Source organism: Erythrolamprus reginae, chromosome 11 (assembly GCF_031021105.1).
Source record: "Erythrolamprus reginae isolate rEryReg1 chromosome 11, rEryReg1.hap1, whole genome shotgun sequence".
Taxonomy (NCBI): Eukaryota; Metazoa; Chordata; class Lepidosauria; order Squamata; family Dipsadidae; genus Erythrolamprus; species Erythrolamprus reginae.
This window is the reverse complement of record NC_091960.1, coordinates 30642539-30669306: the sequence shown is the minus strand read 5'-3', so window position 1 is coordinate 30669306 and position 26768 is coordinate 30642539. Positions and strand designations below refer to the sequence as shown.

The window sequence follows — 26768 nt, the reverse complement described above, 5'->3', positions numbered from 1 at the left end:
TCACGTTTCATTAAGCCCCAACATTATTTTTATATCTGCAGTAGGATCACAGCGTGACATTTTCATGCACCATATATACACACACATACACACACACACACACATTGTGGTTCAACTTTGGCCATATTTCACAGAGTCTTCAAACACTCTCCCTTTCTCCCCTAGACTTCCTGGAGTCTCCTTAGATAGAAGGGTTGCCCTGACTCATTTTCTCCCGAGAGAGGGAATATAGCGGATAAAATATTCCAGCTTCTAATTTATTTTTCTTCTTCCTTTTCGGTCTTTTCTTTGGCCCCTTCCTGCTTTTTTTCTAATATTAATTTATAAAAAGATATGGGCCATGCAACATAAAATAAATATTCTCCAACCCGGGATTCTTCAAAGTGATGGGGTAGAGTGAGGTGGCTTTTTACACGCTTCCTTTGGGAAACAACACATTTTATTTCATCCTGGAGGAAAGCTTGCAAAATTGGAAGCTCTCCTTCCTTGAAGTCGACTCTGTTTCCACGGTTTTGGGCCGCTTTGAACCTGGTTTGTGCCAAGGGGGATTCTTAATAGGGCACCGGGGATGAGAACATATCCTCTATTTCTTTTCCAAAACTTTTATTTTCCATTTCCATGTTTCTTGTTTCTTTCATTCATACACAGGTGTTTCTTGAGCATAATTGAACTCCAAAATGTCTGTTGCCAAGTGAGACAACTGTGCAGTGACAGAATCAAGATCACGTGAGGTGTTGATACCACTTCATAAGGCCTTGGTAAGGCCACACTTGGACTACGGCATTCAGTTTTGGTCACCAAAATATAAAAAATGATGTTGAGACTCCAGAAAAAGGCAAAAAGTGCAAGAGGATATTATTATTATTATTATTATTATTATTATTATTATTATTATTAATATTATTAATATTATTGTTTATTGGATTTGTATGCCGCCCCTCTCCGTAGACTCGGGGCGGCTAACAGTGATAAACAAAAAACAAAAAACCCCAGCATGTAACAATCCAATACTAAACAACTAAAAAAAACCTTATTATAAAACCAAACATACATACAAACATACCATGCATAAATTATAAAGGCCTAGGGGGAAAGAGTATCTAAATTCCCCCATGCCTGATGGCAGAGGTGGGTTTTAAGAAGCTTACGAAAGGCGAGGAGGGTGGGGGCAATTCTAATCTCTGGGGGGAGTTGGTTCCAGAGGCCCGGGGCTGCCACAGAGAAGGCTCTTCCCCTGGGTCCCACCAAACGACATTGTTTAGTTGATGGGACCCGGAGAAGACCCACTCTGTGGGACCTAACTGGTCGCTGGGATTCGTGCAGCAGAAGGCGGTCCCTGAGATAATCTGGCCTGGTGCCATGAAGAAACACTTTGAATTGTGACCAGAAATTGATCGGCAACCAATGCAGACTGTGGAGTGTTAGTGTAATATGGGCATACCTGGGGAAGACCATGATTGCTCTCGCAGCTGCATTCTGCACGACCTGAAGTTTCCGAACACTTTTCAAAGGTAGCCCCATGTAGAGACCATTGCAGTAGTTGAGCCTCGAGGTGATGAGGGCATGAGTGACTGTGAGCAGTGACTCCCGGTCCAAATAGGGACGCAACTGGTGCACCAGGCGGACCTAGGCAAACGCCCCCCCCTCGCCACAGCTGAAAGATGTTTCTCTAATGTGAGCTGTGGATCGGCATTCAGTTTTGGTCACCAAAATATAAAACATGATGTTGAGACTCCAGAAAAAGGCAAAAAGTGCAAGAGGATATTAATAGGATGTTAAATATACGATGGATAATTACTAAGGAAATGGCAGTATTAGTTAAAAGCAATTCAATTGGATAATTTAGAGAAATAAAACAAGCAGCGATAGAAAGCGCTCAGGCGGTAATAGTCTTGGGTTGGAAGGATGCGACAAAATGGACAATGCAAAATTGGTACCGGTACATGGTGGATCATATTCAATTTGAGATTATGGATAAGAGGATGAATTCGGTTAATGAAACTGATTTGCGACAACTGATGGGGTGATGGGACAAGGTAAGATGATATATGGCGAGTAGAATCCGACACCAAGCTACAAGGAATAAATTGGAATCACTTTATAATATGTACAGTAAACAGATATTTTGCCCTTGAATTAAAATGGCATATATAAGAAACACCCCCAATTTGGTGGTGGGGTGAGAATGTTTGTCTGGTGGTGGGCACCAATCACAGAGCACTTGTTGCGTGTCGTGCGTGTGTTCATATTTTATAAAATCAATTTTAAAAATTAATTTAAAAAAAGAGACTCCAGGAAAAAGTGCAGAGAAGAGCAACAAAGATGATTAGAGTCTTTGGAGAGCGCGGCATACAAATCTAATAAACTATAAATAAACTATAAACTAGAAAACTGGAGGTTAAACCATAGGAAGAACCATTGCAGGAACTGGGCAAGGCTAGTTTAAAGAAAAGAAGGACCAGGGGAGACAAGATAGCCGTGGTCCAGTATGTCTAGGGTTGCCACAAAGTAGAGGGAGTCAAACTATTCTCCAAAATACCTGAGGGCAGGACAAGAAGCAATGGGTGGAAACTAATCAAGGAGAGAAGCAACTTAGAACGAAGGAGAAATTTCCTGACAGTTAGAAGAATTAATCAGTGGAACAGCTTGCCTCCAAGAAGTTGTGAATGCTCTTCAACTTTGGACAACCGTGGTCACCTCTTCTGCGACGAACATCCAATCTTGGTTTTTGTTAAGTGTAAAACGCCCGGCATCCGTCTTGTTTCTCTCTTTTTGGGGGTATGAATTTTTATTTTTCTCCACCGTAAAATAAAACAATGCATAAATACAAATGCTTATCGTAAAACATATATAATTTTTTTGCCCTTTTCGTACTAAACGTTCAATGGAGCACTCCCTCCGTGGCGGAGCAGCCTGAGATGAGCCGTCTCCCCATGGCAAAGAGTGTGTGTTTGTGTGTCGACACTGCACATCTGGCCCCGAGCTGGAGATCAAAGGCGAGCGGCTGAGCGAGCGAGCGTGCTCCGGATTGCATCAGCCCTGCCCCGAGGAGAGATCAGCGGGATAGATGGGGGAACGACGCGATCCTGGGTGTAGCTGCCTACGGATTGCTAAAGTCCCCATTTCACTGAACCAGCCCATTTGGACAACACAGCCAGCATTACATTGGTTGCCGATCAGTTTCCGGTCACAATTCAAAGTGTTGGTTATGACCTATAAAGCCCTTCATGGCACCGGACCAGATTATCTCAGGAACCGCCTTCTGATGCACGAATCCCAGCGACCAGTTAGGTCCCACAGAGTGGGTCTTCTCCGGGTCCCGTCAACTAAACAATGCCGTTTGGCGGGACCCAGGGGAAGAGCCTTCTCTGTGGCGGCCCCGGCCCTCTGGAACCAACTCCCCCCCAGAGATTAGAATTGCCCCCACCCTCCTTGCCTTTCGTAAACTACTTAAAACCCACGGCAGTGGGGAATTGAGATACCCTTTCCCCCTAGGCCTTTACAATTTTATGCATGGTATGTCTGTATGTATGTTTGGTTTTTATATTAATGTGTTTTTAATCGTTTTTAGTATTGGATTATTATTGTACGCTGTCTTATTATTGCTGTGAGCCGCCCCGAGTCTCCGGAGAGGGGCGGCATACAAATCCAATCAATCAATCAATCAATCAATCAATCAATAAGGCAGTGATGGCGAACTTATGCCACAGGCGGCACTCGGAGCCATATCTGCTGGCGTGTGAGCTGTTACCTAGCTCAGCTCCAATGAGCATGTGCGTACCGGCCAGCTGATTTTCGGCTTGCACAGAGGCTCTGGAAGGGCATTTTCAGCTTCCAGAGAGTCTCCGAGGGAATGGGGGAGGACATTTTTGCCTCTGGAGCTTGAGAAGTGCAAAACAACAAGCCTACTGGGCCAGTAATGGGCATCCAAAATTTTTACTGCCACACTGTGGGTGTGGCTTATTTTGTGGGTGTGGCTTGATGGTCAGGTGACTGGGTAGGAGTGGCTTGCCGGCCATGTGACCAGGTGGGAGTGGCTTGAACGATCATCATCGTTCAAGTGAACTGTTAAGTCCTCGGCTTACAACCTCAATTTGCTATCTTCAAAAGACCGGCCTTTCTCTTTTAAATGCAGATGGACCTCTGACCTCTTGCCTTGCTGGGTTTGTTCTCTTATTGAGCCGCGCATTTTCGAAGTGGATGTTTTGTTTCCCCAATATACAGATCTACACAGGTCTCACTGCATTGTACTTCATATCCCATGCTGCTCAGCTTGTGCCTGGGTGTTTTATCCTTGGGGTGGACAAGCTTCTGCCTTAGTATATCCTTAGGTTGAAAGCAGGTGGGGGTTCCATTCAGTAAGGGGCGGCCAAAATTTTTACTCCCAACACTGTGGGTGTGGCTTGATGGTCACATGACTGGGCAGGAGTGGCTTGCCGGTCATGTGACCAGGTGGGAGTGGCTTGAACAATCATCATCGTTCAAGTGAATTGTTAAGTCCTTGACTTACAACCTTACCAGTGTTGCTCTCTGGGGTGACAATTTGCTTCGTGTTTCCCGCACTCCCCTTCCTGGGTCGCCCCCGGCCTCAGCCTGGGTAGATAGGCGAAGGGGGGGCAATCAGCTGCTGAGAAAAGAGGGGGGAGGAAATGGGCCCCCTGCAACTCCTGCCGGTGCTGGTCTCCCTGCCGCTTTGCGAGGAGGAGCAGGGGAGATGGTCAGCTGGAGTTGGGCACAGACCATCTTTCAGCTGTGGCGAGGGGGGCGTTTGCCCAGGTTCGCCTGGTGCACCAGTTGCGGCCCTATCTGGACCGGGACTCATTGCTCACAGTCACTCATGCCCTCATCACCTCGAGGTTCGACTGCTGTAATGCTCTCTACATGGGGCTACCTTTGAAAAGTGTTCGGAAACTTCAGATCGTGCAGAATGCAGCTGCGAGAGCAGTCATGGACTTCCCAAGGCATGCCCATGTTACACCAACACTCCGCAGTCTGCATTGGTTGCCGATCAATTTCCGGTCACAATTCAAAGTGTTGGTTATGACCTATAAAGCCCTTCATGGCATCGGACCAGAATATCTCCGAGACTGCCTACTGCTGCACGAATCCCAGCGACCGGTTAGGTCCCACAGAATCGGCCTTCTCCGGGTCCCGTCAACTAAACAATGTCGGTTGGCAGGCCCCAGGGGAAGAGCCTTCTCTGTGGCGGGCCCGACTCTCTGGAACCAGCTCCCCCCAGAGATTAGAACTGCCCCTACCCTCCTTGCCTTTTGGAAACTCCTCAAAATCCACCTTTGTCGTCAGGCATGGGGGAACTGAGATATCTCCCCCGGGCCTATACAATTTATGTATGGTATGCTTGTATGTATGTCTGCTTAAAAATGGGGTTTTCTTAACTAATTAAAGTTTTAAATTGTAAATTATTAGATTTGTTATGAATTGTTTTATTATGTTGTGAGCCGCCCTGAGTCTACGGAAAGGGGCGGCATTCAAATCAAATCAAATCAAATCAAATCAAATCAAATCAAACCAATCAAATAAATAAATAAATAAATTTCCACCGGTGGAATTGTGTTCCGCCCCGTCCTGCCTGCTGCCCACCCCTGTATTGGGCCCACCAGAGTGTGGCAAATGGGCTGTTTCAGGCCTCCAGGAGGCCTCCAGGGGGGCGGTGGAGGCCATTTTGGACATATCCAGGCATTGAATCATGGGTGTGGGCACTTGCGCATGTGCGATAGCACACACACATGTGCTTTCACCTGAGGAAAAAAAGGTTCGCCATCATTGCGTTAAAGGCATCCAAGCAGGCTGGCTGGGTCTTCTTCAGTGACGGGCTCTTCTCAATTAGTTTGCCAGCAGTTCACGCCTATGTAGTTTCTGTGCACAATATGACTATATGTATGCTTTTATTTACTGGGGTTTCTCTTTTAGATTTTTTATATGCATAATTGCTATTTTAGGTTCTAATTATTAGATTTGTCATTATGTATTGTTTTTATCACTGTTGTGAGCCGCCCCGAGTCTACGGAGAGGGGCGGCATATAAATCTAATTAATAATAATAATAATAGTAGTAGTAATAATAATAATAATAATAATAATAATAATCCTAGGCGGGTGGGCGGAGCCTCCCGCCACCACCGCTACTGGTTCTAAGAACCGGTCAGAAGCGGGAGCAGCCTACCGCTGGCTCAGAGGTGGGTTTCAGTGTTGGGTCCCTACCTGGACAGGGGAGGAATGGCGTTCTGGTAGCGAAAATGGACCTGCATATGCAGCTCCATGTGGCCAGCATGTGTGTGTGTGTGCATTGGAGCGAGATTTGGTGTCTGCGCATGCGCAGGAAGCAAAATATTGTGAGAGGATGCACGGGGGCGCAAGATTTTGGTCCTGCCAGCCGACATTGTTTGGTCGTATATATATTTCCTTCTGAGCATGTGCAGTAGCTGAGTCCTGGTATTGTGCATGTGGTCGCCATCTTTTGGGGGGGCTTTTTTTCCAGATTTTTTGTTACTGTACATGCATGTCTGCAAAGCGCGCATGGGCCCATGAGTCACAGCCACATGGAGTGGGAGGGGGCGAACCAGAAGCAAAGTAAGTTGGAACCCACATTTATTCATTCATTCATTCATTCATTCATTCATTCATTTATTAGATTTGTATGCCGCCCCTCTCCAAGGACTCGGGGCGTCTCACAACATATATAAAAAACGTAGTGGTACATCTAATCCAATTAATATAATTAAAAACCCTAAAAGTCCTAAAAATCCTAAAATTGGAAGGTCTTAAGCACAAAACGTGTCAGGAAAGACTTAATGAACTCAATCTGTATAGTCTGCAGGACAGAAGGGAAAGGGGGGACATGATCGAAACATTTAAATATGTCAAAGGGTTAAATAAGTTCCAGGAGGGAAGTGTTTTTAATAGGAAAGTGAACACAAGAACAAGGGGACACAATCTGAAGTTAGTTGGGGGAAAGATCGGAAGCAACGTGAGAAATTATTATTTGACTGAAAGAGTAGTAGATGCTTGGAACAAACTTCCAGCAGACGTGGTTGATAAATCCACAGTAACTGAATTTAAACATGCCTGGGATAAACATATATCCATCCTAAGATAAAATACAAAAAAATAGTATAAAGGCAGACTAGATTGATCGTGAGGTCTTTTTCTGCTGTCAGTCTTCTATGTTTCTATGTTAATTTAAAACATTCATAATCATTCATTCCCTAAAACACTCTAAAAAAACACTCGTTTGGTCAGGGGGAAAGATCTAATGACCCCAGGCCTGGCAAGAAAGATGAGTCTTTAAACTTTTTCGGAAGGCAAGGACGGTGGGGGCAGTGCAAATCTCCGAGGGGGGCTGATTCCAGAGGGCTGGGCCCCCCACAGAGAAGGCTCTTCCCCTAGGTCCTGCCAGCCGACATTATCTGGCTGATGGGACCCTGAGGAGACCAACTCTGTGGGACCTGACCGGACATTGGGATTCGTGCGGCACATGTGATGCAAGTGCAAATTTGCCACAGTATTTATAACTGATCAGGTTACGTGTGCTGTGTATTCTCAAAAACACAACAATGCACAAAAACACACATGTAATTAGTTTCATTAGTTTGGGGTTAGTTTCGGACAGGACACAACGATTAACATTAATTGGCCAAAAAACAAATGGCTCATCTCAATAATCCAGGACGAAAACTCCTGTGGTTTTTAACCAGAAGCCTCACCTCCAGAGACTGGCATTTAAGAAAACTTTGTTCAATAAACCACCTAGATTTACAGGTAAGTCACCATTAGCACAGGTTAAAATCATGTGACATTCAAATTGGTGTGCATTGCAGATTGACACCAGGTTGCATATTATGTGCGAATTCGGTGAATGCAAAGTTTTGCTGCTGCTAATCTTTGTAAAAAATAAAGGAAGATTCCATTAGAGGAAAGAGTAGAAGGTTGTTGTTGTTTTTTAAAAAGAGACTCATTATTACATTAGAGCAGTGGTTCCCAAGGTTTTTTGGGCCATGCCCTACCTAAACATCTCTAAAATCCTGATGCCACTGTCTGCACCTGTGACATGTTTGTGAGTGACATAGGGGAAGGTTTGGTAGGGAACGTTTGCCTATTTGCCGATGACTCTAAAGTGTGCAATACGGTTGATATTCCTGGAGGCGTCTGTAATATGGTAAATGATTTAGCTTTACTAGATAAATGGTCAAAGCAATGGAAACTGCAGTTTAATGTTTCCAAATGTAAAATAATGCACTTGGGGAAAAGGAATCCTCAATCTGAGTATTGTATCGACAGTTCTGTGTTAGCAAAAACTTCAGAAGAGAAGGATTTAGGTGTAGTGATTTCTGACAGTCTCAAAATGGGTGAACAGTGCAGTCAGGCGGTAGGGAAAGCAAGTAGGATGCTTGGCTGCATATCTAGAGGTATAACAAGCAGGAAGAGGGAGATTATGATCCCGCTATATAGAATGCTGGTGAGACCACATTTGGAATACTGTGTTCAGTTCTGGAGACCTCACCTACAAAAAGATATTGACAAAACTGAATGGGTCCAAAGACGGGCTACAAGAATGGTGGAAAGTCTTAAGCATAAAACATATCAGGAAAGACTTAATGAACTCAATCTGTATAGTCTGGAGGACAGAAGGAAAAGGGGGGACATGATCGAAACATTTAAATATATTAAAGGGTTAAATAAGGTCCAGGAGGGAAGTGTTTTTAAAAGAAAAGTGAACACAAGAACAAGGGGACACAATCTGAAGTTAGTTGGGGGAAAGATCAAAAGCAACCTGAGAAAATATTATTTTACTAAAAGAGTAGTAGATCCTTGGAACAAACTTCCAGCAGACGTGGTAGATAAATCCACAGTAACTGAATTTAAACATGCCTGGGATAAACATATATCCATCCTAAGATAAAATACAGAAAATAGTATAAGGGCAGACTAGATGGACCATGAGGTCTTTTTCTGCCGTTAGACTTCTATGTTTCTATGTTTCTATGACATATAATTCTTACTATTCAAAAAGTGAATTCCTACTCACATGGTGGAAGCCTAAAAGGCCATTAACTTGCCTTCAACAATGTTCCAATTTGCCCCCATTAAAAATCAAATTGGAATATTTGCTTCCTATTCATGCACAGAGGAAAATTTTTTCTCCAACATGCCCACCAGTCATCCAGAGCTGCACAGACATCTGCACCAGTAAAGGCCATAAATTGGAACCCCCGCCTGATGTAGCTCATCTGGTCATGATTTCTGTCCGGTTTGGTTCTGCAACCCAACAAGACCGACACAGACTTCAGAGGATGCTCAGAACTGCAGAAAAAACAATGGCTGCCAACCTGCCTTCCATTGAGGACCTGTAGACTGCACGAGTCAAAAAGAGGGCGGTGAAAATATTTACTGACCCCTCGCATCCTGGACACAAACTGTTTCAACTCCTACCTCAAAACGTCGCTACAGAGCACTGCACACCAAGACAACTAGACACAAGAACAGTTTTTTCCTGAACACCATCACTCTACTAAACAAATAATTCCCTCAACACTGCCAGACTTTTTACTAAATCTGCACTTCTATTTCTACTAGTTTTTTCTCATCATTCCTATCACCCATTTCCTCCCACTTACAACTGTATGACTGTAACTTGTTGCTTTTATCCTAAGATTTTTACTAATATTGATTTATTAATATTGATTGTTTCTTCATTGCTTATTTGACCCCTATGACAATCACTAAGGGTTGTACCACATGATTCTTGAGAAATGTATCTTTTTCTTTTATGTACGTTGAGAGCATAGGCACCAAAGACAAATTCTATTCTGTTCTGTTCTATTCCATTCTATTCTATTCTATTCTATTCCATTCCATTCCATGCTATTCTATTTAATTGTACTTGCTTTCTATTCTATTCTACTTGCTTTCCCTACCGCCTGACTGCACTGTTCAGTCTCAAAATAGGTGAATAGTGCAGTCAGGCGGTAGGGAAAGCAAGTAGGATGCTTGGCTGCATAGCTAGAGGTATAACAAGCAGGAAGAGGGAGACTATGACCCCGCTATATAGAGCGCTGGTGAGACCACATTTGGAATACTGTGTTCAGTTCCGGAGACCTCACCTACAAAAAGATGTTGACAAAATTGAACGGGTCCAAAGACGGGCTACAAGAATGGTGGAAGGTCTTAAGCATAAAACGTATCAGGAAAGACTTAATGAACTCCATCTGTCTAGTTTGGAGGACAGAAAGGAAAGGGGGGACATGATCGAAACATTTAAATATGTTAAAGGGTTAAATAAGGTCCAGGAGGGAAGTGTTTTTAATAGGAAAGTGAACAGAAGAACAAGGGGACACAATCTGAAGTTAGTTGGGGGAAAGATCAAAAGCAACGTGAGAAAATATTATTTTCCTGAAAGAGTAGTAGATCCTTGGAACAAACTTCCAGCAGACGTGGTTGGTAAATCCACAGTCACTGAATTTAAACATGCCTGGGATAAACATAGATCCATCCTAAGATAAAATACAGGAAATAGTATAAGGGCAGACTAGATGGACCATGAGGTCTTTTTCTGCCGTCAGACTTCTATGTTTCTATGTTTCTATTCTATTCTATTCTATTCTTGTCCGGTTTGCAACATGAGGCCAACGGTAATGTTGATAGTCTTGATTAAGCAGAGAGGAGCTGTCAGGGAATAAATCACCCTTCCTCCAAGGAAATATGACAGTCACATTTACCAATCTCAAAAAAAAGAGGCTTCCTTTCAGCTGCTGCAAGCCAGCAAAAGTCCTTCTGTGGATTTCTTTGCTAGGGAAGGGCGACCCCTACCGGCCAGCTGGAATTCATGTGGATTCCCTTCAGGCTTTTCTGAAGGGGAAAAACATCAAAATCTTTAATGGGCTAATTGAAGAAGCCACACAGTTCCTTTTGCATGGCGAGCCCTGCTCAAAAATCTCTAACCCTGACATCATTCACCTAAGATAAACAAGCAGACCACAACCTACTTCTTCACAAACTAGGGAAAAAGTGGGATAGACAGCTACACAGCCAGATGGATTAACAACTGTCTGACTAATGGTACTACCCAAAAATGGGTCCAAGTCCACATGAAGTCAGCAGTGGAAAAGCCAGGTCTTTGCGGCTTTCCACAAGGCCAATAAGGTGGGGCGTAGTGCGGATCTCAGGAGGTAGCTGATTACAGGGAGTTGGGGCAACCACAGAGAAGGCCCTCTCCTGCAGACCCGCCAGCCGACACTGTTTAGCTCAGTGTTTTCCAACCTTGGCAACTTGAAGATATTTGGACTTCAACTCCCAGAATGCCCCAGCCAGCTGGCTGGGGAATTCTGGGAGTTGAAGTCCAGATATCTCCAAGTTGCCAAGGTTGGGAAACACTGCTCTAGTTAAACCTTTGCAAAGGTCCCTCTAGCTGCAGCTGTCAGGTGTTGATCTAATCTTAGCTGCAAGTCTAGGAGGACACCCAAACTGTGAACCCGTTCTGAGGGGGTCAATGTCTCTCCTCCCAGAACCAAGGAAGGACCATCAACATAGTCCTTCGGAGGCAGTATCCACAGCCACTCAGTCTGGTCAGGGTTACATTTGAGCCATGTTGACTCCCATTCAGACCCTTACGTCATCCAGGCCCCGGCACCTCACACCCACTGCTTCACTGAACTGACATGGGGTGGAGATATAAAGATGGGGGTATCCAGGGGTGGGCAGCAGGCAGGACAGGGTGGAACACAGTTCCATCGGCGGAAATGAAGATACGTGCGCAGCTCCAGCTGATCGGCGGCTGTCACTTCCTGGATTACTAGTCTCGGCTCGGCTCCCTTCTATCATCTTTCTATCTTTCTATCATCTTTCTATCTTTATTTTATTTATTTGTTGTATTTATATACCACTCATTTCAAAACAGACTCAGAGGAGCTATCTTTCATCTATCTATTTATCTTTCTGCCTGCCTGCCTGCCTGCCTGCCTATCAATCTACCTACAGTATCTATCTATCATCTATATCTATCTATCTATCTATCTATCTATCTATCTATCTATCTATCTATCATCTATATCTATCTATCTATCTATCTATCTATCTATCTATCTATCTACCTACCTACCTACAGTATCTATCTATCATCTATATCTATCTATCTATCTATCTATCATCTATATCTATCATCTATATCTATCTATCTATCTATCTATCTATCTATCTATCTATCAATCTACCTACAGTATCTATCTATCATCTATATCTATCATCTATATCTATCTCTCTATCTCTCTATCTATCTATCTATCTATCTATCTATCTATCTATCTATCTATCAATCTACCTACAGTATCTATCTATCATCTATATCTATCATCTATATCTATCTCTATCTATCTATCTATCTATCTATCTATCTACCTACCTACCTACCTACCTACAGTATCTATCATCTATATCTTTAATCTATATCTATCTACCTACCTACCTACCTACCATCTATCTACATCATCTGTCTGTATCATCTGTTTGTCTGTCTGTCATCCATAGCATCTCAGTTCCCATCCTCTCAGCTGGATAGGGAAAAAAACTAATCCCAAAACCAAATATAGCACAGAATGATTGACTTATTAATTAGAGGTTCTACCCAACCAAATTACCGCAGTTGGCTAACACAGGCTCATAATCCTTCACGCTTAAGAAGGCTACGCTTTAATTAAGCCAATGGAAGGTTTACAAAATGACGAACAAAGCATTCGAATTTCCAAGAACTCTGCAACAGTCTGAATAGTTGACTATCCAGGAGAAGAGAGAGGTGGGGGTGGGATGTGGATGGAAGAAAAGTGTACATTATTTAAACTCTGTTGGCATCAGCTTACCACATCTGCCCAGGTCACACAGCACACTTAGCTGGGTCAGCTACAACTCCAATGAACCAGTAAAGGAGGGGAGATAAATGGGTAATTTGGTTTGGGGTTTATTGCCATCCAGGCTGTTTTGTGGTGGCCCCTGTGCCTGACCCAAATCAAACCAGGCCATTTCTGGTTTTGTGGGCCGTTGGCATTTTTTGTGGCTACCCTTATGGTGGTAGAACAAGCCACTAGTTCCTCCCCACCAACAAACGGCACCACTGAAAACCCGTCCTCCAGGTTTCGGGTGGTGTGCGCTTTGCAAAGATGAAGGAGAGACACGTTCGTCAGGTGCTACTCTACAAATGAGTCAGAAGAGGTCTAATTTTGCAGAGTTTAGCTGAAACCGGCTAGCCAAGGCCACCCACTTATCCAGCAATTTGTTGACAAGCAACCCCATTGCGGTGAATCAGTGCCCTACTGAACGTATTTTTTAAAAATTAATAAGTAGGTAAATGGGTTTATTGAGAGAACCACAAGTTGCGATGGGCACAGAATGAATGTTCTAAACAAAGCCAAACAAACCAACAGAAAGGAATCCTTGGCCTTAATCATAGAAACATAGAAGACTGACGGCAGAAAAAGGCCTCATGGTCCATCCAATCTGCCCTTATACTATTCCCTGTATTTTATCTTAGGATATTTTATCTTATTCTACTAGTTTTTCTCATCATTCCTATCACCCATTTCCTCCTATGTTGACTGTATGACTGTAACTAGTTGTGTATATCGTACAATTTTTATTAATATTGCTTCTTCATTGCTTATTTGACCCCTATGACAATCATTAAGTGTTGTACCACATGATTCTTGACAAATGTATATTTTATTTTAGGTATGTTGAGAGCATATGCACCAAGACAAATTCCTTGTGTGTCCAATCACACTTGGCCAATAAAAATTCTATTTATTCTATTCTATTCTATTCTATTCTATTCTATATATGTTTATCCCATGCATGTTTAAATTCAGTTCCTGTAAATTTACCAACCATGTCTGCTGGAAGTTTGTTCCAAGCATCTACTACTCTTTCAGTAAAATAATATTTTCTCACGTTGCTTCAGATTTTCCCCCCAACTAACCTCAGATTGTGCCCCCTTGTTCTTGTGTTCACTTTCCTGTTAAAAACACTTCCCCCTAAACCTTATTTAACCCTTTGACATGTTTGTTTGTTTGTTTGTTTGCTTGCTTGCTTGTTTGTGTGTGTATGTATGTATGTATGTATGTATGTATGTATGTATGTATGTATGTATGTATGTATGTATGTATTTATTTATTTATTGTTAGAGTTGAAAGGGACCATGAAGGCCATCGAGTTCAACCCCCTGCCCAAGCAGGAACCCTATAGTACACCAGTCAAGTGGCAGTTCAATCTTCTCTTTGAAATGTCCAGAGTGTTGGAGTTCACAACGTCCGCTGGTAGGTTGTTCCATTGGTTGATCGCTCTGACCGTCAAGAAGTTCCTCCTTATCTCCATGTTGAATCTCTCCTTGGTCAGCTTCCAGCCGTTTTTCCTTGTCTGGCCCCCTGGTGCCTGAAGAATAAAGTGATCCCCTCGTCTCTGTGACATCCCCTCGTATACTTGTAGACTGCTATCATGTCTGCTCTGGCCCTTTTCTCTTTAAATGTTTTATTTAAAGGTTTCGATCCTGTCCCCCCTTTTCCTTCTGTCCTCCAGACTATACAGATGGTGTTCATTAAGTTTTTCCTGATACGTTTTATGCTTAAGACCTTCCACCATTTTTCTAGCCTGATTTTGGACCCGTTCAATTTTGTCAATATCTTTTTATAGGTGAGGTCTCCAGAACTGAACACAGTATTATTCCAAATGGGGTCTTCAGTAATCCAAGGTCTTCAATGCCAGGACTACCTTAAATTGCTTTTGCTTTCTTGAGATTAAAAAAAGAAAAAGACACCAGCCAGTTAGGCCATAATGCAATGCAATAAAATAAAAATGGACTGGATATATCTTATTTATTTATTCAATGTTGTTATAATTTTTATGGTTTTTCTATGTTCTAATAGGTTAATACATTGGCGTGCTGGGAGGTCAAGGATGTTGGGTGAAACAAAGAACCTTTGCTTACTTGCAGTGAGTTACAGTATATTTTCTTTCTTTCATATATCCTCTCCTCTAAGTTCACTTTACCCTTATATATATTACTACATGTCTATTTTTCTTCCTATGTATTTGTGTATTGGACAAATGAATAAATATTAATATATGTAAATATTTAACCAGCATAATGGATCCAGTCCACGCCAGTCAATTCAAAACACGGTGGTGGCGAGACCTGGTGGATTTTTGTGAATGAATGGATCGTGATAATTGCAGTAGCTATAATGTCCTTAGACAGAGTTCATTGAAAAAAGCAACAGGCCTTAAAAAAAAAATTAGCACCTTAGTTTGAGTCAGGCAGAATTTCTCCATAAAAATCTCCCCTCCGGGAAAGAAAAGGTCAAGTTGAAAAAGGTCAAGATGCTCTGCCCTTTATTTAGGTGCTGTGAAAAGGCAAGTGTGTCAATTGTCTATTTGTGGCCTCATCTTGACTTTTCAGACTGCAGATGTCTGTGCTCCTAATCAACATTTATAATGAAAAATCAGAGCAGTAGCTTTGCCTGGTACAAAAGAATCCTCTTTCTTTCTTTCTTTCTTTCTTTCTTTCTATTTCTTGGTTCTTTCTCTCTCTCTCTTACTCTCTTGCATCTTTCTCTCTCTCTCTCTCTCTCTTCTCTCTTCCCTTTCTTTCTGTCTTTCTCTTGCTTCTTTCTTTCTTTCTATTTATTTCTTGGTTCTTTCTTTCTCTCTCTCATTCTTTCGCATCTTTCTTTCTCTCTCTCTTGCTTTTTTCTTTCTTCTATCTCTCTCTCTTGCTTCTTTCTTCCCCCTTTCTTTCTGTCTTTCTCTTGCTTCTTTCTTTATTTCTGTCCATTCTGTCTTTTGCTTTTTTTCTTTGTTTTCTCTCTCTCTCTTACTTCTTTCTTTCTCCTTTCTGTCTTTTGCTTCTTTTTTACGTTCTGTCTTTCTCTCTCTCTCTCTTGCCTTTCTCTCTCTTTCTTTTCCTTCCTTGCTTGCTTGCTTCCTTGCTTGCTTCCTTCTTTGCTTGCTTCCTTGCTTCCTTCCTTCCAACTTACTTACTTCTAAAAATTCTTACTAAAAAAAGCTTTCCAGTCCTTGCAGCAGCTACCTGGGCTGCAAAATCCAGACGCATCTCATCTGCCACAGCAACTGATAGAAAACCCTGCTTGGAAGACCGCCATCTAGTGGTTCGTTGCTCCTTTGCCACCCGGCCTGGCCAGCCTCCTTGCTGTGGCTCCTTGGGAAAACACACACTTGTGCCATGGCTGACATAAGACAGCTCCAGATTTCGCAAGCCTAAACCCTTGAGGCTTGTGTGCCTCTAACAAAAGACTACAAGAATTATTTGGGTCAGAGACTCTGATGGATATATTTCACTTGGCAAGGTTTGTCCAAGTTCACCTTTTGCAACACTTAGCGTTAATCCTCGGTGGCTTGGGGACAGAATCAGTACTGGGTTGATAGCCAGTATGGGCCGCATTGCACACAGGTAGTAAAACCAGCAATGCATGCAGTGCCTTGGATGACAAGCTTGGATGATAAGCTGGTGGACAGGCACGTCCCAGAGAGATTTTGCTTCTGTACATGGGCAGGAAGCAAAATCTATTATTATTATTATTATTATTATTATTATTATTATTATTATTATTATTATTATTATTATGCCAATACAACACAGCAAACAAGATCACTATGCTGGATTTTGTATTTCATCACCAGTCGGGCGCTTCCCAAGCAGCTAGGACTGCGTGATGTAGCGGTGAATTATGTTTGCTGATCCCAGTAAAGCGGCCTTTTGCAATTGACGGATGGAGATTTTGTCAATTCCGATGGTTTTCAAATGTCCGCTGAGATCCTTTGGCACTGCGCCCAGCATGCCAAGTACCACTGGGACCACTTTCACTGGCTTATGCCAGAGTCGTTGCAGCTCGATTTTTAGATCTTCGTATTTCACTAATTTCTCTAGTTGCTTCTCCTCAATTCTGCTGTCCCCTGGGATTGCGATGTCAATGATCCATACTTTCTTTCTCTCCACAATCAGGATGTCTGGTGTGTTATGCTTCAGAATTCGGTCAGTCTGAAGTCAGAAGTCCCACAGTATTTTTTCCTTCCTTCCTTCCTTCCTTCCTTCCTTCCTTCCTTCCTTCCTTCCTTCCTTCCTTCCTTCCTCCCCTCCCTTCCTCCCTCCCTCCCTCCTTCCTTTTCAATGTTCCGAAACATTGGCAGCCTTTGAACAAGATCTGAGTGGTACCTCCGTCTATTGCATGAAGCTTTGAACCCTCTCCAGGACTTAATCAATTTTGTTCAACCACATTGAAGGAGAAGTCCCCAGTCTCTAGCCTAAGCCTCCAGGGTCAGTCCAATGGAGCCCAGCCAGGCGGGGCGATTAAAAACAACAACTGTAGAATGGAAAGTCACGTTGATGTTAAAACTCAGGCATATGATGAGACCTAATTATTTCCAGCCTGGGAAAATCTGCTGCTTTCTTTTGAAAAAGAGTTCTGCCCTTTATGTTAAATGTGATAGGAATGATAACATCTTCTCCTGCAAAAAAATTTTTTAAAAAAATTAAAAATCGTGGTCTTTTTGCCATGTGACCAACCAGAGGAAGAGAACTTCTAAGAGGTGCAATTTCTTAACAGGATCAGAAAAGCAGCTGATGTGGTTAAGGCCCTGGGAGCAAAAATTAATCTCAGAACAGGTTGGTTTGAAACAGCGCTAGGAGAGGCCAAGATTTCAATCTGACTCTTCTTGAAAGATGAAAAGCAAATGCCTACAAAACCCAGAATTTATTTATTTATTTGTTTGTTTGTTTGTTTATTTATTTAGTTAGTTAGTTAGTTAGTTATTGGATTTGTATACTGCCCCTCTTCATGGACTCGGGGTGGCTCACAACATATATAAAAAACATAGTAATACTGTACCTCTAATCCAATTAATATAATTAAAAACTTTAAAAACCCTAAAACACTTTAAAACATTCATTACAATTCACTCTATTTATTTATTTATTTATTTATTTATTTCTTTAGTTAGTTAGTTAGTTGATTAATTGATTTATGTACTGCTCATTCCAAAATGGATTCAGAACGGCTAACTTTCTATCCATCTACCTATCTTTCTATCCATCTATCATCTATATCTATCTATCTATCTATCTATCTATCCATCCATCCATCCATTCTATCCATCCATCCATCCATCTTCTATGCCGCCCTTCTCGAAGCGTCTCAGGGTAGCGTACAGCATAATGAAAACAATATGTATGAAGAAATCTAATTATTATTTAAAACAGAATTATTACTAAAATCGTAAAAAAAAACCCCTATATGCAATCATTCCCATTCATCCAATTCAATCATTCACAACATCAGCCAGAGACAATCTCATCACTCATGGCCCCCCTTGGCCTCTGACAGAGAATGGAATTCTGTATTGGCCAAGTGTGACTGGACACAAGGAATTTGTCTTGGAGCATATGCTCTCACTGTACATAAAGGAAAAAGATACATTTGTCAAGAATCATGTGGCACAACACTTAATGATTGCCATAGGGGTCAAATAAGCAATGAAGAAACAATCAATATTAATAAAAATCCTAAGGATAAGAAGCAACAAATCACAGTCCTGGAAGGCAGGTTGGCAGCACACAAAAATATACATTATCTACTATATAAACTGTATGTGTACACACACACACGCACAGCTCTTCTAAAATTATACACATTCAGCCTCATTTAGTGTGATAGGAAAAACATACCCAGAGCCCAGAAGGGAAAAAAAAGAAAAAAAAATCAATTTTTTTCTACTGGTTCTGCATACCTGAACATACCCGTAGGAGCCCATCAACTCATCCAATCCCATAATGTGGCACACATGCCCACACTGCCCTCTGTGATCAATAGGTGAAATAAACTAACTAATTAACTAATAATAGTATTATTTAGCTTTGTTATATGCTACCCGGAATCACTTATTTGGTGACATGGACAGCTGACTAAATTAGGAGAAATAAACCAACTTTTGCTTCCCCAATTAACATCCTCAGCATCAGAAACATCCTTTGCTACTGATCCTTGTCTTTAGTTCCCAAACTATGGTTCAACACATAAGAACTTGAGAACATAAGAGCATAAGAAGAGCCATGCTGAATCAGGCCAAAGCCCATCGAGTCCAGCATTCTGTGTCACACAGTGGCCCACCAATTGTCCAGGGGGATCTTGAGCAGAAAGAGAAGGCAAGACCCTCCCTTTCCCTTGACCCCCAACAAATGGTACTCAAGGAAATCCTGCCTGCCTCAACCAACATAGAGGCGGCACATGGACATCCATTTCAATAACCACTGATACACTTGGCATCCATGAATCTGTCTTATCCTGCCTTGAAACTATCCAGGCTGACAGCTGTCACGGCCTCTTCTGGAAGGGAATTCCATAAACCAAGGACCCTCTGGGTGAAGAAATATTTCCCTTTATTTGTCCTCGCTTTCTTACCTATGAGCTTTAGGGAGTGGCCCCTCGTCCTAGTAATGTGAACTCAATCTGTATAGTCTGGAGGACAGAAGGAAAAGGGGGGACATGATCGAAACATTTAAATATGTCAAAGGGTTAAATAAGGTTCAAGAGGGAAGTGTTTTTTAATAGGAAAGTGAACACAAGAACAAGGGGACACAATCTGAAGTTAGTTGGGGGAAAGATCAAAAGCAACATGAGAAAATATTATTTTACTGAAAGAGTAGTAGATCCTTGGAACAAACTTCCAGCAGACATTGTTGGTAAATCCACAGTAACTGAATTTAAATATGCCTGGGATAAACATATATCCATCCTAAGATAAAAATACAGGAAATAGTATAAGGGCAGACTAGATGGATCATGAGGTCTTTTTCTGCCGTCAGTCTATGTTTCTAAGTTTGTGTGATAGAGGAAAGAATTTTTCTCTATCCACCTTTTCTATCCCATGCATGATTTTATACACTTCGATCAAGTCACCCCTTAAACGCCGTCTTTCAAGGCTGAAGAGACCCAGGCATTGCAACCTGGTTTTTATTTATTATTATTAAATTAAGGGAGAGGCTCCATTTCCTTGATCGTTCTTGTTTCTGTTTTTTGCACCTTTTCAACTTCTTTGGCTAAGTTAGACCACTATTAAATCTAGCTTAATCTTAACTATACCAGCCTTTCCGATCCTTGGTACCTTCCTAGGGTTTGGGCTTAAACATCACCACCAGCAAGGCCATTGCTAAGAATTCTGGGAGTTGGAAGTCTACACATTTGGGAAATTTCCCGGGTTGGGAAATGTTAAGCTGATGTGATCAGTAGAGATTGTTGTGCCAGCTAAAAACAGGATGGACTTGTGCCTTATTTAACTTATGCATATGGTTTTATATAGGCCCTGGTAGCATCGACCTAGATCAGCTCAGATTACCGTATCACAAATAACGCACAAGCCAGAAATATACAAAATAGATAACTGAAATATTGTACTAAAAAAACATAAAGTGATGCCTAGGATTTAACAAAGGTGGTTTTAGCAGTGAACTGTGCCCACTTCACAGTTATAACGTCCATGTTAAGGGAGGCAGTGATATATATCCACAAGACAAAAGCTTTAACATCTACCGTATATACTTGAGTATAAGTCGGCCCGAGTATAAGCCGAGACACCTACTTTTGCCACAAAAACTGGGAAAACTTATTGACTCGAATATAAGCCCAGGGTGGAAAATACAGTGGCTACTGGTAACTTATAAAAATGGAATATTCTTCTATTGTAGCTTCTTAAAATTGTTTTTGTAGAAGAATAAAAAAAAAACATATGAAGAACGGTTGCAAGAACTGGTTACATCTAGTTTAATGGAAAAAAAGGACCAGGGGAGACATGATAGCATTCTTCCAATATCTCAGGATTTGCCACAAAGAGTCAACCTATTCTCCAAAGCACCTGAGAGCAGAACAAGAAGCAATGGGTGGAAACTAAACAAGGAGAGAAGCAACTTAGAACTAAGGAGAAAATTCCTGACAGTTGGAACAATGAATCTGTGGAACAGCCTGCCACCGAAAGTTGTGAATGCTCCAACACTGGAAGTTTCTAAGAAGATGTTGGATACCCATTTGTCTGGAGTAGTGTAGGGTTTCCTGCCTAGGCAAGGGGTTGGACTAGAAGGCCTCCAAGGTCCCTTCCAACCCTGTTGTTATTATTATTATGTAACTTTTTTCCTTCCAAAATGTTTTTTATTTCTTGCATCTTTCTTCCTCCCCTTCCAAAATCTTTCTTTTTCTAAATTCCAAAACCCTCTTAAAATATCTTTAGGAATGTTATCTTAATCTTAAAACCTGTTATCTTAATCTTCATTACAATATCATTATAATTTTCTTAATACAGTAATTGGGATTTCATATATTCTTTCAAAACAATTGTTTAAATCAAACTTCCATATAATAAATATTCAGATTTTCCATCTAAAACATCTTTCATAAGTTAAAATCATTACTATCTCAATAGATCAGTAAATAACAATAGGGGGTTACTCAATCATTAATTCTTTCTTTCTTCTACATGATATTTATCTTGCATAAGGAGAAAACATACTCTTAAAAAAGGTAAATCTATTCATATTAATTATGTAGAACAAATGATTAATGACAAAATTCATACTATTAATAATATTATCCTAACCTTTGTATTGTTTTAAACAAGTCAGCATTAGCAATCCTCTTGGGTATAAGTATAGTTGGAAGAAAAACTTTAATTACACAGAATTATCCCCACTTGAAGCAACCATTTCTTACAAAATAACAAATCCTGTTAATCAAATTTAAATGGGTAACTTACATTTTACTTGTACATTTTATTTACTTGTAAAATATTGTTGTTGGCTTGATCAGAAGAGGAAGCCATGGTTCCTTCCTTCTGAAAGACTCTTCAACCCTCCCGCCCCTTCCCCCAGTGCTTCCTGTAGAGGAGGAGCTGTGATTGGTACAGCCTGCTGCCAATCAGATAGCTCTCTCAGTGCCTCCTTTCTGTATAGAGGAGGATCTGTGATTGGCTCAGCCTGCTGCTAATCAGGTAGCTGAGGGGTATTGCCATGAAGAAGGAAAAAAACCCATGTGTTGCCAGCCATGAGGTTTCTTTCCTTCCTGCCTTTCACATCGGAACTGTGGAGCTTTGGAAAATGCTGTAGGGCCGTTTTCAGGTCAGTGAAAGTCAGTGACTTTAGTATAAGTCGAGGCACATTTTTTGTGCAGAAAATCTCGACTTATACTCGAATATATACGGTATTTAACGCCATCACTCTGCTAAACAAATAATTCCCTCAACACTGTCAAACTATTTCCTAAGTCTGCACTACTATTACTACTAGTTTTTTCTCAACTCATTTCCTCCCACTTAATGACTGTAATTTGTTGCTTGTATCCTTAAGATTTTTATTGCTTCCTCGTTGCTTACTTGACCCCTATGCCAGTCACTAAGTGTTGCAACTCATGATTCTTGACAAATGTGTCTTTTCTTTTATATACCCTGAGAGCATCTGCACCAAAGACATGTCGAATGGTCTACATTCTTCCAACTAGTTCTCATAAGTGTTAATTATTCCACAGACATTGAGGAATCTGTTCTGTCGGGCTCTCTGGTAGACTCCTCCCGAAAATTCACAGGTACAAAGTTCAGACACACACACACGTTTGAAAATTCAAAACAATGTTCTTTATAATGAAAATTCACATAAACCGAGCCCTCTTTTGGTATAGCAAAGAACACTCGTCTCCAACCAAACTGGTAATTTGTACAAGTCCCTTATCAGTTCTGTGATACTTAGCTTGCAGCTGTGAGGCAATTCACAGTCCTTCTTCTTTCACAAAGTGAAACACACTTTGCTCTGGTTTAGTTTCCAAGTGGGGAAAAATCAGCACACAAAAGGTCAAAGTCAGTAAAGCAGTCACGAAACACAATGATCAGATAATCCTTCACAATGGCCAAACCCACAGGCTGCTCTTTATAGCAGCCTCACTAATGACCACAGCCCCACCCAACCACAGGTAGCCTCATTTTCTTTGATAATAATCTCTCAGTTGTTGTAGCCTATGCATCGCTCTCCGCATGTGTGGCTGTATCATTAACTCTTGTTCTGAATCCAAGGAGGAGCTAGATAATTGATCTCCTTCTGAGCTGTCTGCCACACTCTCCTCCTCCCTGTCACTCATGTCTTCTTGGTCAGAGGAGCCTTCATCAGCAGATTCCACCGGGGGCAAAACAGGCCTGCGGCATGTGGATGTCTCCCCCACATCCACAGCCCTTGGGGCAGGAGCTGGGCCAGAGCTCACCACAACAGAATCAAGATTATTTCCTTCTCAATTAAATTGGGACAAGCTGGCCCTGCAGGCAGATAAATAATCATTTTAAAGCCAACCAATATCAGGAAAATCCCTATGTTTTGCAAGTGATGATCAGTTATCGTACATACACAAACATACGTGTTGGAAACCATATTCCTTCCCACCAATCCAAGCATCTCTCAAGAAAACAGCCAAGAGCATCATTAAGTGAAAAATATATTTTATTTTTTTAAAACAATAGCTGCCAGCAGTTTGCCAGTATATATCTCTAAAAGATAATCCAGAAAAGTGAAAAGAAGCATCTAACAATATGTCATACGGATTGCCAGGTATCTCTCAAAAGCTGAAGAAATATCTTGCCCACTCTATGAAGTTTAAAATGTTATTGGATAATAATATTTTCTGATTATAGTCAGAAGATAGGAAATTTTAACTAGGAAACAGGCTTCATAAGAAATTAATCTTCCTTTAGTCACAGTTGAAAGAAACAAGGTATTAGTGTTCAGCATTAACATTTGATTTAGTGCTGTAAACAATATATGTGTGTGTGTGTGTGTGTGTGTGTGTGTGTGTTCGTAGATTTTCATGGGTACAGGTATGACGGTCTTGGTATATTCGGGTTTCTTCCCGTGTAGGATTTGGAAATTTCTGGCGACGTTTCGACGAGGTCTCACTCGTCATCTTCAGGCTGGTGTTTCTGTCCTTGTTCTAGGGCGAACACAGCGAGACCTGAGCTGCCTTCCTTCTATAAATACTGGTGGCTGGGTGTGGTTTGATGGCTCAGCAATTGCCTGCTGTGTAGAAACTTCCTGGTGAGTCAGTGGGGTAACACCTGGGGTTGTTGATGTAGCTGAGGTATGCTGATTAGTTAATGGTTGTTGATTAGGCGTGATATCCAGAGTAGTTGGAGCTTGCAGGCTACTTGTTCTGAGTCTGGTTTCAGTTTTTATGGCTGGGTTACGTTTGAGGGCTGGTTTCCAGATGTCTGGTAGGCGGGAGGTATCATTCCGCTTGTTCATATTTTGGGGATGTTTTTCTATCTCGATGGCTTCCATGATTATTCTTTTGCTGTAGTGTTCTGTTTTGGAAATTAATTTAGTACTGTCAAAATCAATTTCATGTCCTGTAGTTTTGAAGTGTTGGAAAAGGGAGGAGGTTTTTTCTTTTTTCTTTAATGCATTCTTATGTTCTGCAACACGTGCATTTACTCTCCTGTTAGTTTGTCCAATATATGTGGCTGGGCAGATTTTACACGGTATTTGATAAACTCCCTGGTTTTCTAGCTGGATATTGTCTTTCGGGTTTCTTAGGATGTTGGCTATTAAAATAAATTAAAATAGCCAACATCCTACACGGGAAGAAACCCGAATATACCAAGACCGTCATATATATATTGAAGTCGGATTTTAAAAGAAAGGCAGAATCTGTGTACAAAGCTAATTTTAACTTTTACATGGCCCCCAGTACATATATAACTGTATACAGGTAGCATCAAGGCATAAAAGATTAATTTTTAAAAAGGCACAGCAACAGCTCAATTCCTTGGGTGACCCATTTGCAATATTCCCTATTTCTTCCCATGTAAACAACCAATTTATTTTTTATCAATGTCGACCACATAACCAGAAACAGATATAAATGAAACACATTCCATTCCGATTTAAGCTCTCGTGGAAGCGGTGAGGTCGAGGGATGTGTTTTGGAGTACATAGTGGTTTCTCTCTAAATCTTTTTAAAAAATAAAATATTGCAAGGGCTTCACAACTTTGGCAAGGAAATTCAACACGTCCCTGTTATATAAAACTTTATTTGCTGAGCTGACAAAACCACATTTTTCTTGGAAACCACAGCGTTGTGCATGTTGAAAGTTTTTGCCGCAACTGGAGTGACCTTTGAGTGTATCAGCAATACTTGGTCAGCTGGCAAAATATTGCTGTGGTGTTCAAAGACAAACCATTCCCAGCTAATAGCTCAGGGAGAGTTTTAGGTGAGGGTTCCATATACAATTCTGTTGTGAAGATAATGGAGGGGGAATACCTCCTAAAAAGGGCTTAAAAGTTTGGCCTTCTTGCTCAAAATCCTGTAAAGTCTTAAGGTGAATTGCTCAACATCCCATAAAACTTTAGGCAGGAACAACAAAACATTGTGAAATTTGGCACTACTAATTGCTAACTCTTGACATATGTAGTTCACCTTCGAGAAAAATGGGGGGCACAGTGATGGCGCCCTACTTTCCTTGTACACTAATCTTTGCTGCAAACCCCTAGATCTGAAATCTGGATAAACTGTATCTTCATGAGTTGGAAGCACGCAGGATTGAATAATGGAGATTCTCCAAAGCTTTGCGCCTCATCGGCTACATCTATGAACACCCCCATGATGCTGTGGTCAAAATTCAGATGCTTTGACAAATGGTTTGTATTTAGGATCGTTGCTGTGTCGCGAGATCATGTGATCCACCTTTCATGACCTTCCAACAAGCAAAGTCCATGTTTGTTCACCGGGTTACTAACTTATCAATTGCAATGATTCGCTTAACAACGGTGGCGAGGATGGAGGCAAAACCCCCACAAATGTCTCACTTAACAACAGAAACTTTGGGCTTGGTTGTGGTCATAAGTTGAGGTCTACCTGTATTCCAGAATTAACGACAATTCTCTGAATTCCAGGACTAGAGTTTTCATGACGAACTCTTGCCACAACTCACATAAAACAATTTTTAATAAATTCATTACAACATCACTTGGAGTAAGCAGCCAAGCCAAGCCTTGGTCCACCCACTTTATCTCAGAGAAGGCTGCTTATCTGAAAAACTAAACAAGTTGGCTATTACAGTGTTTCCCAAGATATTTGGACTTCAACTCCCAGAATTCCCCAGCCAGCAAATGCCAGCTGGGGAATTCTGGGAGTTGAAGTCCAGATATCCTCAAGTGGCCAAGGTTGGGAAACACTGGTCTATTACACTGGGGAACAATTTAACACAATTTCTGCTGAGTTTGATTTTTCAGCTTTTTTATAGTTAATTAGGCATGCTGGTCTCAAAACTGTAGTTAGTTTTCTTCTACCACATCAAGTATTTTCTCTGCACCTTATGAGAATTACAGTATGAGGTTATTAGGTTGCAACAGGAGCATCAAATTGCATTTTTTACATAGCCCTCTTGCTAACTTCTGTAAAATCTTGGTGCGGTCAGTGATGACCACAGTGAGTGATTCCACCAAGATTCTTCGGAGAAGGGCGGCATACAAATCTAATAAATAATAATAATAATAATAATTTGAAGGTCATTGAGGCACGGTATTAAGGTAGATGGAATGTACATATGATGGCTGACTATGGTTGGAACATGTCCACAGATTATACACTCCAGAAGAAGCTCTAAGCGGAAAATTTTACCTTAATATGTATAATTACTATTTGATAAAAACAACTATCTTATTTATTAAGTTTTTCC

At 41.3% G+C, this 26768-nt stretch overlaps 1 protein-coding gene across 1 annotated transcript in view; it reads right to left on the bottom strand.

Moving 5' to 3' along the window:
• The window catches only part of NCMAP (non-compact myelin associated protein), a 610040-nt gene that overhangs the window by 408950 nt on the left and 174322 nt on the right, over window positions 1-26768 (bottom strand). The gene's annotated exons all lie outside the window — the stretch shown is intronic.